Below are 13,689 nucleotides of genomic sequence, written 5' to 3' on the forward strand. Positions count from 1 at the left end.
AAGGAAGTAAGAGCATTCCCATGGAGGAAAGAATGAACAGAAATGCTTAGAGCTTGGAATGAACTTGGTGTATTCCAAAGAATGGCTAGGGCTGTACTAGAGAGAGAGCAAGAAATAAATTCTAAAATGTAGTCAGGTGCCAGAGAATGAATAGCCCTGTGAGACTACAATTAGGAATCTGATCTATTGTGAGTCTGGTAGCAAACCAGTAGAGAGTTTTATGCAACTTTCTCTCATGCTATGACTTTCCTTCAGTTGGTATGGATTGCCCATGACAGGAGGAGAGAAAATAGAACAGAATAACTGAGGCTGAGATTGACCACTGAATGACCCTTTTCTTATGGAACCAATTTCAGACCAAAAGGCCTTTTATTGTTAGTATTGAGAAAAAGGCCTTGGCAATGCTATTAGGAACTTGTAGACTCAATGGGGTACAGTAATGGGGTACAGTATTGTTGAAATGATTGGATATGGGCAATGTCCTTTCTGATGCATACAGATATCTTGGTAGGCCCATATTCCTTCTTTGCATATAAAATCTAGTAGTATGCTGTTTCCTAAACTTTAACATACATATGAAACACCCAAAGATCATGTTAAATTGCAGGTTTTGATTTGGTAGACTTGGGTTGCTGCATTCCCCCTTTTTTAGCTCTTTGGTGAATAAGTTTATTATTGTCTTTATCTGAAAAATCTTCATAAAAAACTGTGGTTTGGTTTATTAGCTCTCTGCAGCCCACTCCAAAATTCTAAGGAAGCTTGCTTTCTGAACTACCCAAGCTTTATTCTGGGCAAGAGACATTTGGGGGGATAGTTTCACCTCTTTTTTAAACTTATTTCTTAGACTTCTTCTTATAGGCTGGATTCTCTCATAGAGTAGTGTGAGCTTTCTTAAACATCTCCTCCATCATGTCTGGAGTTACATTGTTCTTTTATGTAATAAGAGAATTGTTTCTTGTAAGCATCTTCCATTAGGTAACACATATAATCTGGTAACACATAAAATCTGCAACTGTTAGACCCAGGATGTGCTTCCAATGTACTTCTGCATTGAATCCCTTGTTTTCTGAACCATAACCAGGGAATCATTTGATACTGTGAAGGATAGATAAGCCTCCATCCACAGCTCCCTTGAGGGCTCTATAAACTTTATTTCAGTAGTATTTCTGGCAAGCCCTGTATCCAAATAGCAGGTGAAAACAACAGGTTGACCATCAGTGCTTTCTACATTGTATTCATCCCCAGTCACCTCCATTTGGCCTTCATAGATCTTGTCCATACCATACCTGTTGGCCAGCAGCAGGCCGGTACAATATGATGCAACATAATTTGTCAGGCCAACTCTCACACTTTGGAAGCTCAAGAGCAAAGCCACACAAACTATCATATCTCCTTTTGTACAGGCATAAGCGATCTGACAAATGATATATCTGTTGGTTACATGAAGTATCATCCTGTATTTGGGTGTGTTGTACTTATTTTTATCCTGAATTACCAAGTGTTTCCAAGCATAGTAATCATTTTACCCTCTCATTTTTTTCTAAATTTAACTTGGTATTTCTTGAAATAAACTTTATTCCTGACAATTTTTAACAAACCCCGTCCTATGGAGCAAAGGCCAGCCAGCACCTATGGCTCACCACAGACCATCTGGGGTGCTGCATTCTCCCAGGTGATGCTGAGGCATCATGTAGTCAGATCATGCAATCTGAGGACTATATTTTGAGAAGCCCTTTTGAGCAGGATACAATCAGTTTCCTTCTCCTGTTTTCAGTGAAGGAATAAGTTAAAATTGCCTTTACCTATTCAGATTCAATCTCCTTGGTTCCAGGGCTGGAGTGACCTTGTATAAAGGGAGATAGAAGATGAAAAGGGATGTGATACAATTTGAAATCATACATAGACCCATGGGATCCTGAATTAAGCAGTGAGGCTAGATGGACCGTGTCAAATCAAAGTCCTAGCCATGTTAAGTGGTCATTGTAGATGCCCTCCTAAGGCACCAAAGCCATTTGTTACAGAATTTCCTAGAAGATGGAAAGCAGTTTGAAACAAAACCTAAGCCCTAAGCACCCAGGACTGGACAGTGGGGCTAGCTGACCATGATCAAATGGCACCCCATTTCTGTTTCCTAGAAATACCAGGCTCCCCTAGCCTGTTCCTTCAAGGAAAGTTCTCTTTGTATTGCTTCAAAGTCTTGGACAGGATATTAGCCACTTCCTTCTCTCTAATTCATCCTTCCACTTTGCCATCTGGAATATTTCTCTTTTACAAGTGCCTAAGTGTTACAGTTTGAGGCAGTTGAATCTTAAATTTGGTAATTTATTGTTTTTAATGCTTTCTTCCCCAAATTCATATTCTGTGGTTTGAAACAGACTCTAGCCAGGATTTCTGCTTCCTAGTTAGACATCTGGTGGTCTGCCCTTTCCAGGTCTTTATATCCAGGGTTTATTTTTCAGCTTCCCACTAGTGACTATGAGGGGTTTCTTCAGTTCACTCCTCCCACTGAATCCATTAGCTTCTTTCATCTTGTCATTGCCCTGAATGCCTTGGACAGACCCCTTATGGTGGGAACTAAGACTTACTGGGGACCAGTAGGCTAATAATTTCAACTGCAACACAAAGTTCTTTCTGTGCCTAAAACATCTTTCTACTGATACTCGAAATCCTACTTTTAAAAACCGTTTGGGTTATGGGTCATATAAATAATAGGTAGAAATAAGTACAAAGTAAACAGTGAGATTTGAGAGGAAAGGGACCTTACAATTGTTGAATATTTACTATGTGTCAAAGTCTGAACTGATAGAATAGGTAAAATCATCCCTACTCTGCAAACAAAGAAACCAAGGCTTCAAATAATTGTCCCGAGGAATTCTGATTACCGAGTTGTAGAGTCAAGACATGACCAAGATCTAACTCAAAGCCCATGTGTTTGTCATCAGGTTAGTATTGAAGAGTTAGGTGAGGAACAGGACACAAGGCAAAGGATGTAAACCAGATTCTGGGGGATATTTAAGGGTAGGATAATTGAGCACAATCAAGCCAGGAGGCAGAATGGGCACGGAATTTCCAGAACAAGGTACCAGCTACTAGATATAAACTTCATATTGAACTAAACTTGGCATTATTTCAAGACTTTATGAGTTTCTTATTTATGGCAAGAACTGTACTTCCAGTTTGGTTAGCTTGAAGCTTGTAAGTAAAAGTGAATGGCAGTAATCTGCTTTATGGAAATTTTGAGTAGGAGTGGGACAAGATTAGTTGATCCCTGGAACTTTTTCCGTGATTCTCTTTGAAGAGGTGCTTTTAGGTAACAATACCCTGGTGGTTCTCAACCCATGGAAGCTTTAGCCTAATACTTGGGCCCCATCCAAGACCAACTGTTGGGTTTCTAGCTGTGGGACCCTGGCATTTTTGCTCTCTGAAGATATCCAGGACTGATGAGAAACCAGGGTTAAAACCACAGCCTTGGGATAAATGAGCTTGCGATTTTTCCTTGCTCTGAAAAGGACAAATCTAAAACACAGCACAATTCTAGGAGGCAGAATAGAATAGGGAAAGTTTTCTGGTGCTGAAAGCTAGAAACCAACTTTTATCATTTGGAAGGAGAAAAAGACAAATTTTAACCATTTTACAATTTTGCCAAAAGACCAACCACCCAGAAATTTCTTTCATCTCGTGTTTTGATGAGTCCAACCCCCAATGTTTAACCTTCATGGAGTCAAGGTCAGGAGTAGGTTTGGTTCCGACACCCTCCTGACACGTTCAATTTTAAAACTCCTATGTTACATATAGGGTCTCCAATTTGTCTAAAGTACTTGGAGCTAGGGAAAAGCTGTTTCATTGATTTTAGACCCAGAAAATCTAAGAGACACAGTGGTTATTTGTCTTGACCAAGGTTGCTTACTAAGTCATCAGGAGCCAGAGCTAAATCTCTGCCCTCCTAAAGCTGTCTTCTTTAAGTGGAGCAGCATTTTAGATGTTCCTGGAGGGGGCACCTGGGTGGTTCAGTCGGTAGGCATCCAACTCTTGATTTCGGCTCAGGTCATGATCTCATAGTCATGAGCTAGCTGTGTGTTGGACTCCATGCTGGGCATAGAGCCTGCTTGAAAATCCTCTCTCCCTTGCCCTTCCTCTCTCTCTCTCTCAAAAAAAAAAAAAAAAAAATNCTATTTGTAAAAAAAAAATTAATCTGGGTGATTAAAAAAAAAGAAATACAATCATCCCTGCAAAATTAATAGAGGATGCCTAGGGAAACAGTCTGTGTGCCCAGCTCAATCCAGCCTCAGAACAGTGGCCCGAGGATCCATAGGGCATCATGATTACAGTTACACCTTTTTTAGTAAGTCTGTCTTTTTAGAATTGCTGCAAGAACCCAAGATGAACTATGTCCCACTAAATCAGAAATGAGCTATAGAAGATGATGGAAATTTTAGAGCAAGAGGATCCCAGCTAGCATTTACTTTTTCTTGATTTGTCCTGGGTCTATTTCTGGGGATTTATTATGACCCAGAAGAAAATAAATGAACTAGATTCATGATATCTAAATGAGCTTTTTGCCTAAGAAAATGTATGACCAAGAGATAAAACATAAAAATCCCATAGAGTTGAAGTAGACTTTTATAGATCATCTAGGTCAGTATATCCGTCAGGATTGGGCAAGAAATGAAAACGTTTTCCCCATCTCACATGAGTTCATCTTACTGGTAGAGTGTAATCCAAATGCAAAAGCCTAGCTGCAGGAAGTCTGAAAAATACAGTTTTTGTCCCTAACCACTCTAAATAGAAGGATGATAAAAAGATGTTTTAGATAACCAATCCAAGTGTTGGCCAAAAACAGCAGTTTTCAACCAATAAACCATAGAATAGTGAGATGTAGCTACAAGTTATTATTTTTTTTAAAGAGAGAGAGATTTTATTCTCAAATGAATTTGAGCCATGCTTGGCAAAACAAAGTTGAATATGATTCTTTACTGAAATATGTCTCAGGGTTTTCAATATCCACTCACACAGCCCAGTTCTTCATATTTTGGGAAACATGAATTAGGTAACCACTTATCTAAGCCCATTTTGCAGATGAGAACATTGGAGTCCAGAGAGATTAAATAAGATGTCTGAAATTGAATATCCAGTGGTGGGCAAAGCCTGGATCAGAATCTATGCCCCTTAACCAGCCAGGAGTGTTCATTCTGCTGGAGAGAATGAGGAGGAGGTAAGGGTGGCAGGCAGGCACGAAAGAAGAAAGAGGAAACTAACAGGAAGGTGAGAAGGGCTAGAAATCTAGAGGAAGACTATGCATCAATGTCTCCCCCAGTTACTGAGTAAAAAGTACACTCTGCATGTGTCCTGACCCAGATGCAGAATGAATTCATTAAAGAAGGTCGGAGCCCTGAACCCACATCTCATCCCTTCCCATATGTGCCTGGAATATGTTGATGCTTTGGCCTCGATTAGTAACAGGGAAAACTGGTTCTGTGGAACATGTCATCTTTATAAATAGAACCAGAGACCAGTGGTTTCTAAACAGTCAGGAGACACTCTGTCTTCTGGTGTCAGCTATTTATTTGTATTTCCGTTTCATAAAATGCACCTTCTCTGGTTCTAGGCTTTGCCCCATTAGACGTCTGCTCTCCTGCCCCAGATGTGCTACACAGATTCCTGGCCTCTTGACTCAAACCTCTGGGAACAGGGCCAGTGGGCACTTTCTCCTCTGGTCCCTGCCAAGGTTGTCACTGTGGTGAGGATGTTTGCATTTGATAGTAATTCCTCCTTTAGATGGTGCACTTAGAGGAAAGAGGAAAAATAAAAATATCTTTCTCAGTTGCTATGCCTCAGTGGCCTCCTCTCTTTCAACCAATGTGCATACTTGTTAATTCTTTTTAACAAAACTTGGCGGGTCAGTTCTCTCTGGTTTGTCATTCACAAGAAGTAGATAGTAATTCTGAAATGAGGCTGGCCAATCTGGTAATGTTATAGTGCAGTTTCTCTTCCACTCATGTCTCCCTTCCTTCCTTCCTTCCTTCCTTCCTTCCTTCCTTCCTTCCTTCCTTCCTTCCTTCTTCTTCTTCCCTCCCTCCCTCCATCTTTCTCTCCCTCCATGTCTGTCTTTCTTTCTTTCTTTCTTTCTTTCTTTCTTTCTTTCTTTCTTTCTTTCTTTCTCTTTCTCTCTCTCTCTCTCTCTCTCTCTCTCTCTCTCTCCCTCAGGTAATAGACACAAACCTAGCCTCAATCAGCAAGGCCAAAAAAGGATTTAGGGTTCTCCAGTGATACAGCATTTCCTTTTCTGATAGATTCGATTTTACATGAACCATTCTGGAAATGGGCAACTCTATACTCTGTGAGGCAACTTATACTGTAGATGGCTATTTATCTCCATCAGTCAACACACGTTTTGCCACAAGTAATAGAAGAGCCAATTAAAACTGGCTTAAGCCCCACCCCACACATAGCCCCCAGAAAAGGTAATTTAACAATCACCCAAAGAACAGTTAAGGGATTGACCTACTTCTTGTATTGCTGGATCCAGGAGCTAAAACAATGTTACCAGGACCCAGTTTCTCTCTTTCCACCTCTCAGTTCTGCTTCCTCTATGGAACTTCACCCTCAGCAGACTTCTCTTAACCAAGACACCCCCAGATGCCCCAGACTGAGAAAGAGAGATTCTATCCTCTGACTGCTCAAGCAGGTCCTGAGATGAGCCTCACTGTACCAAGTTCAACTATGTCCAGTCTCCTGAACTAGTCACTGGCGAGGGCTGTTCATTATTTGATTGCAAAGGCCAGAGTCATGGGCCTCTGGAGCCATTGGTAAGGTGCTATTAACAGGAAGAAGGGCAATAGATGCTGACCAGGAGAAAATACTCTCAGTTACACTCTTTGTATTCAACATTCATTCATTCATCCATTCATTCATTTTGCAGAACTGAATTGAGGGCTTGTTTTGTGCTGGAAACTAGAGATAAAATCCTGGGTAACTACTACTTATCTGTCATGATGCAGCTGAAGAATCATCAATTTTATGAGGAATCCTTTCACTGACACCCTCTCCTCATGATCCTTCTTTTCTCAGTAAATGCCTCTACTATAGCATACACCATTCAGAAATATATTGATGTCTCCTCATCTTTCTCCCTAATTTACGTGAGCTGGAGGATAGGCATTATTTATCTTGGACTTCCCAGATACCAACAGCAGGCACAAAACACTCAAAAAACCTTTGTTGAATAAATATATGAGTGTTGAGTTATTTATTTAATTATGAACTAATACATATGGTCCCAGCCCTTGGGGATTTTGCAAACTCTCAAGGGGAAAGAAATCCATACATAGCTAACCAGAATACAGTGTGATCAGTGAGACAATAGCTATAAGAGCAAAGGGCTGGGAAGCACAATGGAAGACAATGTATAACAGAATTATTGAAAAGTCTTAAGGTATCCTTTGGTATTGCAAATTTAAATCTATCTCCTATAATGTCTCCCTGCATTTTCTTAGTTCTTCATTCTTGAATAGCTCCAAATATGTCTACCTATTTTTCTAGCACCTGGGACAATTCCTGACAACACATAAGGCACTTAATGGATATTTCTAGAAGAATTAATTGCATTTTTTCAGCTACATAATAATATCAATTGTGTAAAGGTAGATATTTTATCCCACTCTTGGATGTTCTCTGATAATGGCTATATCATTGTAAGCCAGATTAGTCTCTTGTTGACAACTCACTGTGTTGGTATGTCTGCAACTCCAAAGTCAGATTGAAAATTGGTTGTTTGAAACCTGAATAACATTTTCTTTTAGGTAAAATGTGGTCAATAGTGCTTGCTTTCCAAGCTAGTACACACTAGCTGATTTGGTAGATATTGGTACTTGTCTGGGACTCAGTAGTCAGAAACCTCTAAACAGTCTGAACCTTCATTTGAGATGTGAGTTGGGTATTGAGCAGAACTGTGTCAAATCAGTCTTGGCCTCCCTTACCTGATAGCATCACTCTTCCTTTCTCTACTGTACTATTCATCCACTGTCTTCTGCTATACTAGGGCTTCCATAGCTATGGTGGCCTTAAAAATGCACCACTCAGAATTCCTGCTGTGTCGTAGGGACCATAATTAATAATTAGCCCTAGATGCAGTACTCCAAATCCATGCCATCTATTCTGAAGTTTTGCTTCCCTTGGGCTACTCTCAGCCAATGATTGAGCAAAAGAGGGGTACTAAGGCAGGCCCATACCTGTGAGATGTTAGATAAGTTGGCTCTAGGACTCTCCATCAGCCTAGCCAAAAATTTCCTAGCGCTGGGCTGCAGTCTGAGACTGCCAGCCCAGCTGTCTGTCCTTTCTCTCTTGCCTTCACAGGGTCAGCCCTGTACTATGGTCTGACAGTTCTTCTTGCCTCTCCGACTTTACCTCTATTTCTCTTGCAGACATTTTCCAGTAGATCTCTTGCATGTCTAATTCCATCTTGGCTTCTGCTTCTTGCAGGATGAGGTGTAACACATTTGTAACCTTGAGACTGCATACAGGAAGCATGCAGTAGGGAGATTTCTTCAGCCCCAACAACTAATGAGCATTTCCTTGTTTGGGGTACAGAAAAGAGTGGTTGGCCAGTGTATCAAGGAAGTATTAATTTGAATAAGAGGGGTTGGATCTACTAATGGAGCTGGAAAAGATCTGAGACAATCTTATAGATGCAGTTAACACCCAATCTTCCTCAAAACCCTAAGGTCAAATATATGATCTGTTCTTCCCCACTTCCTGACTTATATTTCAGACTGTTTCTTGTTTTTACATTATTAAAGTAGCTTTGAAGATGCACTTTGATCTGATTTAAATGAAAATAAATAGGAGTAGAAAGAAGAGGTTTTCAGTGCAATTTTTCTTCCCCTTCCCCTTCCAACACTATGCATGCATCCATGCATCCAGGTCAGACTGAGACGTTAGCCATGTCAGATGAATAACTTTAGTCCTTTTTACATGATTTTTTCTATTCTTTACATGTCTATTCAACATTTACTAGGAATGGGAAAAATAATAAAAGTAAATGCTTTTTATGTTTAAGATAAAGGTATATTTTCCATGTACATATTACATGTGATTTTCTGAACTAGACAATTTCTTGAGAGGCATATTAAACTCCTTAAATGTAGACATTCTAATAAATCATCCCCAGGAAAGAGCACATACAGCATCATGAATTTTTCAGTTTCAGAATTTAAGCAGGCAAGACTGCTACAGGAAGCTCTCAGAGGGCCAGTCTCAAAGTTAGTGATGGGACCTTATACACACCATGTAAATTTCATGCACTTGCCATAAAAAATATATCAACAGAGAGAGACTGGCAGCAAGAGAGAGTGTTTAATTGCAGCCAAATCCATTTATTTCTCATAAGTTTTGTCCGCAGTCATGTGTGGAGACCTGAGTTAACTGGATCCCTACTTGTTTCATGCCAGTAACATTTTGGTGGCCCCTATTGACTGGAGCTCTGGACAGCTGCCTGATGGCTCACCCATGAATCTGGCCTGTATCATCCTAAGCCTGGGGTACAGAATGGACTCAGCTTGAAACACCATGTCATTTCTATGAAATGTCCCCTGGAGAGCCTGAGTGCCATCTGGCCAGAGGAAGACTGGGGAGGGTGAAGCCTGGTGGAGATAGATGAAGGGATGTGGTTTCGGTCCTGTACCTGGAAGGGTAAAGTGCAGCTGTGGTAGAAAGTCACAGGTTTTTCTCACCATTTGAGAGGGAAAGTCTCTCAAATAAGGGAGAAATAAGGGAGGGGGCAGTTTTTTTAGTTTTGCCATTCTTGCCACCTGCAAAACTTTTGACAAAGTGGAGACTTTTTTGGAGTCCTCACACTGGTGGGTAAGTGCTACTGGCATCTAGTAGGTAAAGGCCAGAGATGCTGCTAACCAATCCTATAATGTTATGGAACAGTCCCCACAACAAAGAATTTTCTGTTCCAAAATGTCAGCAGTGCTGAGTTTGAGAAACCTTGCGAGACACAGGATTAGCTCTAGTCCCAGGCTTGGATAACTTATAGGGGTTTTCTTTCCTTTCTAGGCCCACATCTTCCTTTGCTTCAACATTGGCTTGCCTTCTTCTCATCTGAGTCCTGCAGCATCTAGAGTCTGTTCCACACCTTCATTCATTACTTGTGGAGAACATGAATGGCCAGAAGCTAGGAGGGAGGGGAAGGCAAAGAGCTTTGATCTAAGGTACTCCCCATCTTCACTGGCTGGGCCCTTCATTTGCACCCTGAGGCATTCACAGGAAGGAAAGGCCTTATAGACTAATGAGGAGACTGGGCTCAAGAATTAGTGGGGTCCAGATTTGTGCAGAGGAGGGAAAGCTTCCAGGAAAGAGACTCCTTATTAACAGTTATGTGGGAGAGGGAATGTGCATGGTATGCTTATGTTCCATTTGTCTAAATATTGTTTCCATGAAGTCAGAAACATTACCCAATATTCTGACTATCCATAAATGCATAACAAATCACCCCTAAATTAGCAGCTTAACATATTTTTTTAGTGTCTTTCAGAGTTCTAGTGTTGGCTAGGCTCATCCAGGTGGTTCCTGCTTGGATTTCTTACATGTGGTTATAGTCAGATGGTCGTTGAAGGCTACAGTCATCTGAAGGCTCGACTGGCCTGGATGTCCAAGACAGCTCACTCGTATGGGTGCATTTATTGTTGGCTTTTGTCTTAGAACTCAGCTGAAGTTGCACCTGGAGCATCTACATGTGGCTTCTCCATGTGGCTTGGGCTTCTTACAGCAGGGCAGCTGGCTTCTAAGAGAGAACATATGGAAAAGAAAGCTGCAAATCTTTTTGTGACGTCCTCAGAAATCCCAGATTTCAGATGGTTAAAATAAAGTCACTGAGGCCAGCTCAGATTCATGAAGGGGGAAATTAGACAACTTCTCTTCATGTGAAGAGTAGCATGTAGAGACAGGGATTGATTATTGCCATCTTTGACTATTTACCACCTTCTACTCTTCCATGCCCAAACTCCCCCTCGCCACCCTGACACCCCAAACAAGAGGGCCTGGCATTATGCTGTGCCAAGTAGATGAGAGTCAGTATGGAGTAGTGATTAAGATCATAGATGTTTAAAGGCAGGGAAACCTGGGTTTGAGGATGCAATTTTCTACTTTACAGCTATGGATCTTGGACAATTTGTCTAACCTGTCTGAGTCTCATTTGGCTCATCTGTAAAAGGGTGTTAATATATATGTACCTCCCTTCTTCGTACCTGGTTCGGGGTGAGAAGGATGTTGGTCTCAATGGATTCCTTTGGCTTTCTGGCTTCTGTTTAGGTTCAGGCAACAAAGGACCCAGCAGGAGACTGGAGAACACAATGCAGGAGAGTTTGAAATATTCAGTCCCACTGGAACGCTGCACTTCTGTCAGTATCTGTGACATTGCATGACCACAGCTTCTGCAGGGCAGCTCACTTTCCTGGCTCCAGCTCTCACTGTTCCTCCCCTTGTCTCTTCACGCCTAGGGGTAAAAACAGCTTCTCAATGTTGCTTTTCTTCGGTGCCTCAACATCCTTCCTTGGTTCCTTTAACTCTCCCATTCTAATAAAAAGAATTCCTTCTGTAAATTATCCCAACATTTAACCTCAAGTATGATTCAAGGAAACCAGCAGTTTCCTTCTGAGGCTTTAAGGGCTACATCCACCAATGACTTCCTGTTGGTCTCAGGGTGGAGCCCAAGCTCCTCTTCACAAGGCACCCACGGCCCTGCCAGATCTAGACCCTGCCTGCCTCTGCAGCTCCACTGTGCTCTTTGTCCCCTTCTTTGTATCTGGTGCCTGACCTTAACTCAGTTCTTAAAATGTTCATTCCCACCTCTCAGCTTTTGAATGAAGATGTTTATGTCTTCCTGGAAATCCTGTCCTCATTATCCCTCTTCCCTTGCAGAGTTAGCTCCCCTTACCCTCAGCTCAAATGTTGATTTCTTACCTCAGCTCAAATGTCTCCATAAGTCACTAGATTGGGCATTGTATTAATTCTTCAAATTTTCTTCATACTTATATCACAATTGTTTTATTTGTTTGATCAGTTTCTCTCTCCTACTAGACTATAAGAGGGATGAGGTTGAGCTCACAAAAAGTAGAAAAGTAATTGCCAGGGGCTGGGAAGTGGAGGAAATAGGGAGAGCTGGTAAAAGGGTACAAATTTCAGCTATAAGATGAATAAGGTCTGAAGATCTAACGTATAACATGGTTACTTTATTTGATAACATTATATTGTATAATTGAATTTTGCTAAGTAGAACTTGAATGTTCTTACTAAAAAGAAAAGTGGGAAGGGATAAATGCGTGTGGTGATGGATGTGTTAACTCACTTGGGGGAATCCTTTCACAATATGTATGTTTATCAAATCATCACACTGTATACTCTAAATATCTTACAATTTTATTTTTCAGTTATACCTCAATAAAGCTTCGGGGAGTGGGCGACAGAGGCAAGGAGTAGGCACCATGTCAATTTTGGCTCACTTTTATATCCTCAACATGTAGCATGCTACCCTAGTACGTTGCAAAACTTTTTATGTATAATCCAAAATCTCAAGTCTTATGACTGAAGGTTAGAAAAAAATGAGTTGGTTTCCTGAGGAAACTAACAATAGAACTCCCCTAGGACCCAGCAATAGCACTGCTAGGAATTTACCCAAGGGATACAGAAATGCTGAGGCATAGGAGCACATGTACCCCAATGTTCATAGCAGCACTCTCCACAATAGCTAAAACATGGAAAGAGCCTAAGTGTCCATCAACAGATGAATGGATCAAGAAGATGTGGTTTATCTATACCATGGAATACTACATGGCAATGAGAAACAATGAAATCTGGCCATGTGTAGCAACATGGATGGACCTTGAGGGTGTTATGCTGAGCGAAATAAGTCAGGCAGAGAAGGACAAATATCATATGTTTGCACGTATAGGAGGATTAGGAGGAACTTGACAGAGGAACAAGGGGGAGAAGAAGGGCGGAAATGGTGGGGGAAAGGGAGAGAGGCAAACCATGAGAGACTCTTGAATGCTGACAAAAACTGAGGACTGATGGATGTGGGGGGGAAGGGGGGATGGGCATGGAGGAGGGCACTTTGGGGATGAGCACTGAGAGTTATGTGGAAACTAATTTGACATAAACTATTTGTTAAAAAAAAATATCCAAATAAAAAAAAAAAAAGAAAAAGAAAAAAATGAGTTGGTGCTTCCAAGGTCATTTTAAGAAATTAGACACTGTATTGAGGACTTAAGTCACCAGATTGCATATAACTTAAATTGCCCTTCTGCACCTTCAACTCCTTTTGGATATTTTTAGAAACCATGTGTCCAAACAAAGCTCTGCAAGGAAAATTTATACCCCTACCACCACCACGTGTGTGGTATGCAGCAGAGCAGAAAAACAATCAGAAATGCATTTGATGAAGAAGAAAACAGCAGAATGTGAGTCCCTGGGCAAATCATCTTGGAGAAGCCAGCCCAACAGCTGCTTGCATTAAAAATGATTGCTTTATATTTATGGCGGACAGGCAACAATAAGCAGTTTATAGCCTATAATCTAACACAAATGACTTGGGAAAATAGTCTTAATAGATAGTTTAACTGAGTGTCCCAGGGCGTTAGGAAACCCAGCAGGGAACTCTCAGAATTGGCCTTCATTGATCTGACAAATCCT

At 41.1% G+C, this 13,689-nt stretch overlaps 1 pseudogene; it reads right to left on the reverse strand.

Annotated features, from left to right (window-relative positions):
- Positions 1 to 721: 721 nt before the first annotated feature.
- On the reverse strand, positions 722 to 11,416 carry LOC144226027 (large ribosomal subunit protein uL18-like; annotated as a pseudogene).
- Between the last annotated feature and the right edge of the window lie 2,273 nt (positions 11,417 to 13,689).

The sequence above is a fragment of the Crocuta crocuta genome, unplaced genomic scaffold, assembly GCF_008692635.1.
Source record: "Crocuta crocuta isolate KB4526 unplaced genomic scaffold, BGI_CrCroc_1.0 scaffold131, whole genome shotgun sequence".
Lineage (NCBI taxonomy): Eukaryota > Metazoa > Chordata > Mammalia > Carnivora > Hyaenidae > Crocuta > Crocuta crocuta.